General features: G+C 38.8%; 1 protein-coding gene across 10 annotated transcripts in view; it reads left to right on the top strand.

The window, feature by feature from the left end:
- RHOBTB1 (Rho related BTB domain containing 1) overlaps positions 1–13,969 on the top strand; it is a 117,389-nt gene that overhangs the window by 60,820 nt on the left and 42,600 nt on the right. For 4 of the 10 annotated variants that reach the window (XM_046653098.1, XM_046653096.1, XM_046653102.1 and 1 more), the window contains one exon: positions 3,624–3,849. The exons of 5 other annotated variants lie outside the window; for them this stretch is intronic. The gene's annotated coding sequence lies outside the window, so the exon portion shown is untranslated. Of the gene's footprint in view, positions 1–161; positions 326–3,623; positions 3,850–13,969 lie in introns of all 10 variants that reach the window. One more of the 10 variants, XM_046653099.1, reaches the window with a different exon arrangement.

Consider the following 13,969-nt stretch of genomic DNA (forward strand, 5'->3'; position numbering starts at 1 on the left):
CTTTCCATTTTGGAACCCGTGAGACTTTCCTACCATCGTTTCAATTAACTCTGGTATCGAGTATTTTCTGTGTGCCTCCCTGTCTTCTTTTTGTCCTGTGTGGCTGACTGATATATCGACAGGAAAGGCATAAGCACTACAATTTCCCCTTTCACCCTCAGCACTTGATAGCTACCCTGGCCTAAATTACATCTCCGGGAAGTGTTTCATCACCCTCCTCTCCCCAGCTGCCACACTTCATCATGTGGCACTTGCTGCCCTGCTTTGGATTTTTGAAACCAAGTCTTTGGCAACAGAGCCTATTCATCACATACATGGAGGAAAGGTACTGTTGTGATTTTCTTCTTTCTTGTACCTTTTCCCCCTTTTTAAATTAATAATCCAAGTCGCCTAGAATAGCCTTTATTTTCCTAGTGGCGCAGTTTTGACAAACGTACATTTGTAATTAAGTACTAACGTGTGTTCCACATAGACCTCTGCATCTCAAAGCAACTACTATATTTTCAGCCAAATAACTAATATTTCCAGAGAAGTTTGTACACGTAAGGTACGTTTGTAATATACATTCGTAATGTACATTTGTCCTTTTCTTCAGATTTAAGGGAAGCAATTATGTGTTTCCCCAGTGCTATGAAGTGGCTAAACCAGTGCTAGATGCTTAAAGATCACCAATTGCTAGATTATTCCTAACCTTATTACTAACCTCAAATTGGTTATATAAGTTTCAGTTCATACCAAGAAGTTTATTTTTAAAGCAGTGCTTCTCAAACTTTGATAGGCATACAAATGACCTGGGCATCTTTATAAAATGCAGATTCTGATTCAGGAGTTCTAGGGTGGGAACTGAGATTACATATTTCTCACAAGCTCCCCTGTGATGTTGATGCTGCTGGTCTGAGGACCACATTTTGAGTATGTGAGGCTCTAAGCTATAGTTGTTACTATATTTTCTGCTTAAACTCATGCCTTAGAAGCCATAAGACTCCAGCCTTGTTTTGTTTGCTTGTTTCTTAAATCGTAATAGAAAGTCATATAATCTTAAACATGGAAGGCATGTAGACAGAGGCGTGCTGGTAAATCAACCAGCTCTCTGGGAAAAAAAGAATGCATTTATGTGCATACATAAGCTGATTATAAATTTTACTAACATAAAGAATGTGTATAGCACACAATTTACAAATAATAATAAAATATACAAGACTCCTCATTGTAAATTCCATATAGTCAGTTGGGTTTCACAGAATGCCTGCTTGTTGGTTTTTGCTGAACTCTTCTCTCCATAGTTTACCTAAGGACAGTTGATGAAGGGATGTAGCTAACATATAAATGTTGGCTGATATTTTCCTTTATGTTAATGAGTAGGACAAAAGTGAAACAAAAAAGTCATATGTCAGAACTGTACTCATTCATCAAAGATACGAATGACTCCTTTGCTGAACCAGCTAATAGCTTAACTGTATGTTTCCTTAAATGAACTATTCATAATGTAACAGCTATACATATAACACACTTTTAAGTTTAATCTGCGTTAACATTTTTTAATCATTTTCTTAAGTCAAGACAATCAACAGAGCAATAAAGCAAGCCCTGATGTGTAGTGATTGCCATAAATACTCCCACCCTGCCAGTTTCAAGCTACCGTTGTGACTGAGAATAGAGATGGGAAGAAATGACATCGTAACACGCCATTATATAGTATTTCCACCGTACAGATAAAATTGGCATAAGTAACCTCAAAAATATAGATAATAGTAAAATCAGAAAGTGATGAGTTTTGAGTATTTAGTACCTTTGTTTTTAGTATAATTTATTTAATCAAAACTTTATATAATTTAGTTTTAATACTGACACTATTTTAATAGGCTTGGAAAAATCTTGAAAATTGAACAACTGGTTCTCATGGGCTAATAGGGGCTGGTTCCAGCACACCACTAGATGTAGGTTTTCCGATCCAGCGATTCTCAACCTTGGCCCTGCATTAAAATACCCTGGAGGGGCCGGCCCCGTGGCCAAGTGGTTAGGTTCATGCGCTCCGCTACAGGCGGCCCAGTGTTTCATCAGTTTGAATCCTGGGCACGGACGTGGCACTGCTCATCAAGCCATGCTGAGGCGGCGTCCCACATGCCACAACTAGAAGGACCCACAACTAAGAATATACAACTGTGTACCGGGGGGCTTTGGGAAGAAAAAGGAAAAATTTAAAAAAAATTAGTTAATTAATTAATTAAATACAAAATAAAAAAATACCCTGGAAAATCTATAACCTACAGTCTTAGTACATCCATGTTAGGGCTCAGGAATCTGAATTTAAAACATTTTTATTGTAGTGTATCTTATTTAAAGAATAATACACAAATCACAGGTATCTAACTTAATTTTCACGAACTGAATACACCCCCATAACCAGCACCTAAATGCAGACAGAGAACATCACGAACGCCCAGAAGCTCTTCTTAAGCCTCTATCCAGTCATTACCCAACCGAGGTAACCACTGCCTTGACTTCTAATCTTATAGATTAGTTTTACCTGAGTTTGAACTTCTTTTTTCTTCAAGATTGGCACCTGTGCTAACATCTGTTGCCAGTCTTTTTTTTCCCTTCTTCTTCTCCCCAAAGCCCCCCACTACATTGTTGTATATTCTAGTTGCAGGTCCTTCTAGCTGTGCTATGTGTTATGCGGCCTCAGCATGGCTTGATGAGCAGTGCTAGGTCTGCGCCCAGGATCTGAACCAGCAAAACCCTGGGCTGCCGAGATGGAGTGCACCAACTTAACCACTCGGCCACAGCACCGGCCCCTGAACTTTTATATAAATTGAAATCCCTTTTGTGTCTGGCTTCTTCTCCTCAATATTATGTTTGTAAGATTTATCCATGATGTATGTGGCAGTAGTTCATTACTGCTGTGTAATATTCCATTGTGTGAATAGACCTCAATTTATTATTTATTTATCCATTCCACTGTTGAGGCGTTGTTTCCAGTTGTTAGCTATTATGAATAGTGCTGCCAAGAACATTCTTATACAGACAGCAGTATTTCAAACAAATTCCCCCAGTGATTCTAATGAGCAGCCAATCTCTTGACTGCCTTCTCTACAGCTCCCCCTCCTCTCTTTTATTTCTCATATACTATGACGAAGACTATTGATTCTTTTGTGTGAGTGTACTTTTAGTACCATAACCCGTGAAGCTGTGTGCTTCCGTCCATTACAGTATGTTGTCCTGGCTCTTTTCAATATAGATTCACCAACTCCCCCTTTTATAAAGACATCTGGTCTTGTGCATTCTAAATAGGGATGAGATTTGGCGTCACATCAATAGCATGGAGGAATAATAGGCATGGTGGAGATGGAGCCAAGGCTAAATCTGGCAGCTGATCATTAAGGCTCCTGGAAAGAGGCTTCAAGGAATGAAATTGTTTCCCTTTGTGTGTATCAAACAAAAATCAACAGTGAACCCTTAGAATATTTCAGATTCCAATTTTTTTTCAATCTATTTATTTGAATTAGACCAGGAACTCTCTTCTGAAAGACAACTGAAATCTCTCAAAGTCTGATAACTTGATCTGGAAAGATTAGAGAAGGAGATCTTCCCATTGGCTTATTTCTATACTTGGTCTTCTGCAGGTGGATCCGTGCTGCAGAATCACAGGCTGAGAGGCTGTGTAGTTTTTGCATTTGGGCCTATTGAGACATTAGTTCCTTTGCTATAAGTCAAGGGAGCTGAATGACCGGGAGCTCCAAGATGATATTGTTGATGAGTGGGATGACTGCTCAGAATTGAAAGAAAGGTTCCAGAAACAGCAAGCTGGGTTCCTAACATATGAAAGATACTTCACATAAAGCTCTAAAGGTATGCAAAGAGAAGGTAAAGAGTAGATGTTAATTCCACATAAGGAAATATTCTTACACACGTAAAAATTCTATTCCTTGGTTTTCCTACTTTCCATCCTCACTTTTGTCTAAAATTTCTTTGTAATAACATGCATTCATTATTGAAAAGATAGAATATATAGATAAGAAAAAAAGAAAAATGAAATTGATTATAATCTTACCCCCTAAAAGATATTGGCATTAATATTTTAATACATTTCTATCCCCAATTTTTCTGTGTATATTTAGGTAGGTCATTTTTAAGGAATGGTGTTACTCTGTAAATTTTTTGTAATCTTTTTCATTTAAAGATTTATCATGAACATCTAACTATAACCATAAATGTACTCCCACAACACATTTTTCATGACCACACACACTCCCAGTAGATGGATATAAGACTTCTTTAGCCAATCCCTTGTGGTTGGATTTCTAAAATTATTCCCAATATTTTGTTTCCACAAATAGGGATATAATGAATATTCCTTTAATGTAATCTTTTTGTATACCCTAATTATTTTTGCTAGGAATAGTCTTATACTTGGATGAAAGTTTTGGACATTTTGAAGTCTTTTGAATGCCGAGTGCACTCCAGAATAATGTTATCATTTCCCATTCCCGCAAAGAATGCCTCATCCTGCTGTTTAAAAAATGTAAAATCTTTCATATAATAATTTCCACGTAGAGTTGGAAGGTACAGGAACATGTCCTGAAAATACTAGCTAGGATCTACACATTGCTGTCAGCCAGTAACCTCGAATAAAATAGGAGATTTTAAGGAGTCTGATTTTTGTCTGCCAGCACTTTTCCATTTATGGTCTAACTTTGCTAAGAAATTCGGGGGGGGGAAAGCAGTTTTCTTCATTTTCCTGAATCAAAGCACAGCCTAATCCTAACTGACATATTATAGTCTCATAAATGATTAAATGCAATTGTTTGTCATCATATCGGAAAGTTTCACAGCAAGTGGTCTCCCTGGTGCTACTGAAGCTAGCCCAGTGACATCTTTAAAGAATGCTTTTAATGAACAACTTACGATAGAGTGCTATAGAGACTACTTCATGAGGATGGATTTTTAAGCACATTTAGTCTACAGACTTGATATTAGCTTTCTCAAACAAGCACTTACATCTTCGACATCTCTTTAAAGACTTGACCCATATTTTCGTTATGAATTCCTGACAAAGCTTGAGGTTCCAGCCTTTAGCTAAGGCTCACCCACATGAGGCCCTCCAAAATCAATGTGTCGGGTTTTTTGTTGCTTTATTTTTTTTTAACTTTAAAAAATTCATTGAGGTATAACATAGATAGAGAAATGTGTATAGATCACAAGTGGACAACTTGATGACCTTTTGCAAACTGAACATGCCTATGTAACCAGCACCTTAGATCAAGAACCAGACACTACCAGCACCTCACTTCTGGTCACCACCCCACTGCACCCTCAGTGTATTTGAAATGCTCCAAGTTTTACGTCCTGGGCATGTCATTCGTTTACAGAATTTTGCTTTTCACTGAATCCTTACTTTCTGTGAGCTAGCTGCAATGTGTTGATTGAGCTATCTCCCTTGTAACTGACAATGTGTAGAATCTGCCTTTCCAGGGAAAGATTATCACATTAAATTCATGCACTCACTGTGCTTCAATATTTATTTTGCAGGTACGCAAATACACACACAGCATGCATACGGACGAATTTGGAACTTCTTTCTTCTTGATGAATGTAAAGCTGAATTATACTATATTGACCCAAGCTTAAAATATCTTAACTACAGTTGATTACCACAGAATATTTCGTGTGCTATGTTTCCAAACAATTTCTTAAAATTGCTTGCTTCAGTTACTATAAGGATTCTCTTTGAACACTCAAAATTTAAAAGCCAGGAGTTTTTCATCTTTTGTTTGAAATATTATTTTATATATATGAAATATTATGCTGTATATATGTGTCCTGGGTGTCCACAGCTCACTCTTTATATGGTTCAGTTTGTGTGTCTGATATTCAGCAAGTATCATTTAAATTCCTATGGTTTTTTTAGTTGAGAGCTTGAGTCAGAAAAAAGCAGGTTTAACAGGCTTGCTAAGCTTTATAAATACATGGTTTTGAAAACAATTTATGCATCATCAAAAATCATTTATTATTGTTGGATTGTATCTGCGTACTCAGTAGAATTCACAATCAAGGATTATACTTATGTACTCATTACATTTTTTAAAAAGCTAAAATATTTTTCCCATTATAGAATACGTTTAAGAATATTATTCATCCTTAAAAAGTAATGAAGTACTAATACATGGTACAACATGGATGAAGTTGAAAACATTATGCTAAGCAGAAGACAGACAGACACAAAAGGCCACATATTGTATAAGTCCATTTATAAGAAATGTCCAGAATAGGCAAATCCATAGAAAGAGAAAGTAAATTAGTAGTTTCCAGAGCTGGAGGGTGGTCGGGGAGGATGGAGAATGACTGCTAATGGGCACAAGGTTTCTTTTTAGGATGATGAAAACGTTCTAGAACTAAATAGTGGGAATGATTGTACAACTTTGTGAATATAATAAAAACGCTTGAATTGTATACTTTAAAAGGGTGAGTTTCATGGCATGGGAATTTTATCTCAATTTACAAAAAAAAAAGTAATATATTTTCATTGTAGAAAATTTGGAAACTAAAGGAAAGTAGAAAAAATGGCAACAAGTTATAGCCCCCTTATCCAGCAACAATCACTAGTAGCTGTTTAGTGTGCTTCCTGCCAGTTTATTTTCCATGTATTGTTCTTGCAGAAGGAAGAGGTGGATGTTGCTTCTCTTTCAATGACAGAGACGCAATTATTGAATTTAAAATATTCACGTATTAATACCCACCCATACCGGCCCCCCTCAAAAAAGGGGGGCGTCCCAAGGAAGGTTCATTTAATTGGTGGAGGGGAATCATGAATGGAAATGCAAATAGGAGAAGCAGAGAGCAATGGCTAGCTCTGTAAGAGGGGATGAAGAAGCCCCTGAAGGGACAAGATCTGAGGCCCTGAGAGGCAGAAAGAGCTGAGCAGTTGCCATGAGAAGTGGAACTCTAGAGGGAAACATTCCAAAGAACCTTTTTAGGAGCTTTGCTGCAAGATGCCTGAAATATTATGTAAACCACACCTCTCTATTCTCAAATACCCATTTTATTTTCACAGCTTTCTAAAAGTCACATTTGTGTTTCTTTTAGATGTGTCACTGTGCTAACATGGTACTTAAAGTGAGAGAATGAGGAGGCCCAATTTTGTTCGAGTTACACATTTGTTTATTTTATGTAGTTTTTATTACTACATTTCAGATTTCTATCCTGCACTTTCCCCTTGATAGAGTAATATTAGCGTTTCTCTATATTATTCCAAACTCAACCTAAACATAATTTTCAATAATGACAGTCTTAACGGATAAGACTTATTGAGTGTTCTCCTGATGGCGGGCATAGTGATTAAAATATTTTACCGTTATCTAATTTAATCTTCACAAGAATCCATTGAGGGAGTTAATTGTCCTCAGTTTACAGATAAGGAAATAAAGGTTTAGCGAGATTAAGTAATCTGCCCGAGATCACACAGCAAGTACCTTGATTAATTTTGCCCCCACTTGTCATGGATTTAAGTGGTTTTCATTTTTTTCTTATTCTTAATAAAGATGTGATAAATATATTTGCTTTTAAAACATTTTCCACTTATAAAGTTATTTCCTCAGATGGATATATCAGAAAGAATTTTTAAAATTTCCAAGTGGTTGAGTTTGTTTGCTGCTGTCAACCTTTCTTTTTAATTTTTTCATTTATTTCTTTGTGGCTGGAGAATTTGGTTGCTAACACCTTATGCTTTGGGGGATTTTTGTCCTTATGGTCCATATATGGTCAACTTTTATAAATGTGCCGAGAACACTTGAAAAGAAAGTACTCTGTCTTATTATAGATTTTTTTTAAATGTAGACTATCTGTTCATTTAACCCCACGTTTTATGCTATTCAGGTCCTCCTTGTTTGCTTTTCATTTTTGCTCTCTTAATCTGACATTGATTCTGATTTTTCATCTCATATGTGTCACTTATTTTCATTAATTTCTCCTTATACTCACAGAATTTTTCTTCATTTTTATTATATGCCTTTTGGTCTCTGAAGGTTCACTATGGCTGTTATGCTTTTACTATGATTGCCCTTTTTTGCCTTCTAGATTATTTTTTACAGATATCTATACAATTTTGCAACCAAAATCAAAATAACTAGATAGGCTGGTCTTATATTTTCAGTTGATTTTAGTTTCCATAGTTCTTTAAAACTGAAATGCCCATTTTTGAGTTTTTAATTTGAATTATCTCTGTGTGTTTTGGCAAGTATCTTTGAGCAATTTAATTCCTTAAAGAAATCTGAGCTTTTGCCCCTTGAGTCTTTGATATCTAAAATAGCTTTATGTGACCTTCACATAAATATCAATTTGACCCCATTCAGAAATTTATTTTGTCCTTTTTCTTTAGGGCTCTGCATGTGTTTTTCTGTTGTCTTAAAATAGTATATTGGGGAAGTTATGATCATCCATATTATTATTTCTTTGTAGAAAGAAATGTTTTTGGCCATTAGTTTTAAGAGATGTTTTGCTAAGATACTTAAAGGATTATTATGCAATTATTTTTTGCATTGGCAACAGTTTACTGAAAAATACATTGATGTGGAGTCTTCTTTTCTTTTTCTCCTCCTTCTTTTCCCCACCTCCTCCTCCTTTTTGTCTTGGGGAATTTTTGTTCTAGTCAATCACACTTTACTCCCTTGGTTCAAGAACCCAGTCTCCATGGGATTGCTTTTCATCAGTCGCTTTGTCAATTATCTTACGTTATGTCATTTTCAGATGGCCTTCCTTCTATATTTAGAGAGAGTTTCTCATGTTTGGCCTGTACGTCACTAATCCATTTTACTGCATTTTTGAGGTCACTGTTTACTGCTGCCCGTATGGTTTTTAATTTGTTTACTTTGTATTTCATTTATATATAGCCTTTAATTATCTTGTCCTATTACCTACTTATTACCTCATCTGCTGTTAGTTTATATACCTGAATTATCTTCTTTTACATAATCAAGTACATGGATCAGATATTTTTAAAAAAATTTTTCTTCTGCTGTTTCTTATAGCATATCTACTTCAGTAGAAGACTTTTCCTCTATGTCTTTAGGTAATTGCTTGTCCTTTTCAGTAGTTTTTAATAGACCATATGTTGATTGGTCTCTGTTTACTAAATTCATAAAAAAAAAGGATTCATGGGGCCTGCCCGGTGGCATGCGGTTAAGTTTGCACGCTCTGCTTCGACGGCCTGGGGTTCACCAGTTCAGATCCCAGGCGGGGACCTGTGCACCACTTACCAAGCCATGCTATGGCAGGTGTCCCACATATAAAATGCAGGAAGATGGGCCCAAATGTTAGCTCAGGGCCAATCATCCCCAGCAAAAAGGAAGATTAGTGGCAAGTGTTAGCTCAAGGCTGATCTTCCTCAAAAGGAAAAAATAAAAAAAGGATTCATGCTGGCCAAGGATTGAAGTATATTCCAAATGCTCAGATAACCTTAGGCTCTGTCAGAGAGCAAGGTGGGGCTCCACAGTGACCCAGGAACCCACCCAGTTCCAGAGGGGACAAGCAAAGCTACTCAATATAATATGAGTTGAGAGAACTTCAGAGGGTGAGATAGGACAATGGCGAGGAAAGTCAACGTTGAAAATATACGAATGTTCAGGTCTTAGGGATTGTATCCTCTCACCCCACTCCCTCTTGCATTAACCTCACAAAATCAATCACTTCTGTTGCAGTGTCAAAACTGAAACCATACGGCTGGACTGGAGGAAGCAAAACCAAGGCAAAAAGAGTTTTTTCCATGCTCAGTGGCTATCTACCTGGTCTGTCCTCAGCAAGGGGCAATCACTGGAACGACTCCTTGCTGATGGCAGCATGCCGGTTTCCTAAGGGCTTTCCAGTGGCTCTACAACCTACTCTTTCCACCCAATTCCAAGTCACTCCAGCTCTCATTACTCCAGATCACAGGCATCTGTGGTGAAGAGCTTTCTGCTTTCCTCCCAGGCCAACTCTTTTCCCTGTGGAAACGGTCAGTCTGCTGGTCTTTGCTGACTTTTTCATTTGACTCCAGGGAGGTGAATTTGGCAGAGATCCTTCCAATTTCTGATATACTGTTAATCCCTGTCCTTAGCTTCTGGGACTGGTGTGGAGTCCACTGTCTCTATAGAGCAAGGTTTTTAGTGAGACTTGGTCAGAGGGAAATCCAAGGCATTGGTTCTTCCATCGCTGTCTTGCCTTGAAGTCCAGCTAATCGCCTTTTGTGACGTGCCTCTTTCAGGCATAGATTGAACTCCTTTATTCAAGACTCACTTTCCTATCAATGATAAAGTGTTCTCCATATGTAGTGGGTCCATGTACCTCCCTTTCCCTCTTCTTTTCCAGCCGAGTAGTGACTCCCCAAAAAGGGTTGGGAATCTCTTGAATTAGGATGTTAAAAGTCTAGATGTGGATTAGAACTTTATGAGACTCTTATATGCAAATATTATTAAGATTCATCAATTGGCTATAGGCACTAGATCACAAATGAGAATGAAAGAGCACATTCCTTTATATTTTGAAATCAAATCTGGCCCTAAGCCACTCCTGCCTGCCTATACTGGGGCTCTTCCTTGGCCCCCGCCTTCCCATTTGGTGGAGGGGCCTGGTCCTTGGTCTCTGATGGTTCCCATGGTTACGGATGCTGTTCCTGCTGGGGAGCCATAGCTGGTGCAATGCCATCTGTCAGATACTGCTCTCATGATGGGCCACACAGATGTCCCTCAAGGTGTTCCTCTCGCCGATTGCAGGCTTAGCCACATGCTGCTGCTTTCGAGGCCACAGGCTTAATGATCAGTCACCAGAGATAGCCGAGTGCACGTTCTCTGCCAGCCCCAGGTGGAACGTTTCCTAAGGAAGGTGGAGTAGCTGTACTTTTATATTCAATTGAACAAATGTTTATTGAAAGCCACATCTGGCCAAGGGACTGTGAAAGGATTTAAGGAGATAAAGATGAATAACATCTCTGTTATCAAAAATGTATAATCTTGGTCGGGTGGAAGCAAGATGCATATAAGCATAATTGTCAATATTACACATCAGAATTTGATAAATACCTAGAAGATAGTATAAAGGAAGAATGATTTAAGTGCGTCTTCTTCCAAAATGAACTTGAGTCTGTCTACTTTGCTCCATCTCTGCCAGTTCCACCCTGGTCTAAACCACTCTCCTGTCTCTCCTGGAGAACGTAGGGGCTTCCTAGCTGGGCCTCCTGCCATAGCTCACATTCCCCACCGCATGTTCTGCACGCAGCATCCTCGGTGATGTCAGTGATACTTTTAAAAAGCAAATCAGGACCTGTTACTCCTCTGCCTAAAACACTTCACGGGCTTCTCACTGTGTTGAGAATCAAATCCAAACTCCTGACTGTGGCCTAACAGGCCGTGTGTGATCCGGCCCTGCTGCCCTTCTAACCTCCCTTCTCACCCCTCTCACTCTAGCTTTTCTTGCCTGCTTCCTTTCCCATCTCGTGACTGGGCGCTTCTCATTCTTCAGAGAGCTGGAAAATGGGGCCTCCTCAGAGAGGCCTCCCTGCCTTTCTCGCAGGCCTCCCACCCATTGTTTTCTCTCATCGTTCTCTTCAAGGAACTTATCAAATGTACAATTACGTCTACCTGTGTAGTTGTCTCTCTCCACCTGACTATGAGGCCCATGATAGCGAGAACCACACCTGGCTTGTTTACTCCTATATACCTATAGGCCTGGCCCTCACTCAGTGCTCAGCCTATATTTCTTTAGCTAATTCAGACAGCCTGAGTCCTAAAGGTGGAGAACAATTTCAGCGGGTGGATCAGAGGTGTGAGGGCATTTGAGCAGAAGTAACGGCAAAAGCAAAGTCACCAAAGGAGAGATTCTGTGGCATATTTGTAGACGAAAGTAGACCAGTGTGTCTGGAACATAGTACACAGTTTACTTATGATGGTTTTGAAATCTACCCTGAAATTTTTATGCATCTTTTAAGCCGTTTTTGATCTGTTCTTCATTTTTCAGTTGGGACAGTGTTTATTAAGGGCAGTAGATTGATGGAAGAGAAAGTTTGTTTCTAATCCTGGCTCACCTTCCCCGTTGACATTGAGTTTTTAAAAACTGCAGAGCATGATCTTGTGTAGGTTTCCATTATCACAGGGCTCTGTGGAGGATAATGAGTGGATGTTTAAAAAAGTGGCTCTGTATTATTTGTATTCCTGGACCTCTATGCAGTGTCCCTTCTGTTATTTAATCTCTCTCTTTTCTGTTTTAATCAAAACTTGCAATTGAGAAAATACTATTGGTTTGAATGATGAAAGGCAATTTTGTCCTGGAGATGTATTTCTGTGAAGTTTTTATTTGAGGAAGCCCAGCCCAGCCTGGCTGTCTCTTTCCCAGCTCTGGACCCATTCTCCGTTCCAGCTGAGATGTTTATATTCTGCAGAAAGCAGCTCCTGCCTGCCTAGGCCTGGTGATTAAGAGCTCAGGATAATGAAATCTGCACAGTTGAAACTTGGCTGTTGGCTATAGTTATTATGCAACTCTTAACATTTCCCTTTTGTTTCTGTCAATAATATAAAATTCTCAGTGTTTCTTTCAGAGCTAACTCTTCAAATACACTAAAATTCATTCCACTAATATTTTTTACTGGCCAAGTTAAATTATTTCTTAAAGTTCAGATTATATGCTCTTCTAAAGGACAAGAATATTTAGTGGTTGTGCAATAGCATTGTTCAAACTGTCTATGAACAGCTGAATGGAGCTAAAAGTACAAAGGCCCCTCTATGGACCTTAGGTTTTTGTCTTTAAGCAGACTGATGATCATGCCTTGATTGAAATAGCAAATAAAACAAGAGACACAGCAAAAGTGATGGTAAAAGGCAGCATATTCCAATGGTGGGATGGTTCAGAGCAGTTAGGAGACGCCTAATGGAGTGTGTCAGACAAATGATAAGCCTTTCCCTGCCCACTCTCCTAATATCTGAATTTCTAATGTTGGATGACCCTTAGACCCTCACCTGAAGTCAAATAGTGGCCTTATGCTAAAGTGCACCTGTTGGAGCAAGCAGGCATATCTTGAGTTTCATCAACCACAGTGCCCCTGAATTATTGAATTATGGGGATGGGACTCTAATGGTCATCTAGTCATCGTGTGATTGAGAGAGCGCCTGTGCCTGATGCTTCCTGAGAGCCTGTTTCTTAAGAAGAGGGTCAGGACACCATGAAGGCCATCATTTCAGGGACTGAGGTGGGGACAGGGTACCAACACAGGAAGGGAAATGATTTGAACAGAAGACCAGGGCAGCTAAGGTCACATTGGTTATGTCACTGTTTTGCCCATAGTTGATCCTAGGAGAGAGTTGCAATAAATTGGGGGACGTATGGACCACAATGAGTAGTCGGAGGAAGCTTTACAGAAGAGGGGCACTGTATTCCCATATATTCCAAGCACTTTAGCACATAGTAGTACCCCAGAAACACTTGATGACTCATTACGTGCACAAGATGGGCACTTTGAAGGTATAGAGAATTTGAGGATTGTGATTGGTTGGCCCAACCCAAAAGAATATGGTGGAGGTGATGCGAGGTGAGCTCCAGAGTCAAGTTCACAAACCACCGTTCCATAAGTTGCTAATGTAGGGAAAAAATGAGTGTGTTTGTATTTGTGTTTGTGATTGCTTCTCCCAGACCCATTTATTGTACAGAGGAGAAAGGAAATTAGTCTGTGGGTAGAAGGGGAAGTTAAGAAAACTTTTTAGAGGAAGTAATATCTGAATAAGGTTTTAGGAATGAATAGAATTTGCCAGGCAGACAAGGAGTGAAGGGGGCTCGGCAGAGGGAATGGTATGCATAAGGCATTGAGGTAGCAAACAACATTTAGAATTTAGGAAGCCATTTTGTGGAGCAAAAGCATGCTGTGTTAGTTTCCTATTGCTGCTGTAACAAATTACCAAAAATTTAGCAGCTTAAAACAAGACAAATTCATTGTAGTTCTGGAGGTCAAGAGTCA

The sequence above is a fragment of the Equus quagga genome, chromosome 2 (genome assembly GCF_021613505.1).
Source record: "Equus quagga isolate Etosha38 chromosome 2, UCLA_HA_Equagga_1.0, whole genome shotgun sequence".
NCBI lineage: Eukaryota > Metazoa > Chordata > Mammalia > Perissodactyla > Equidae > Equus > Equus quagga.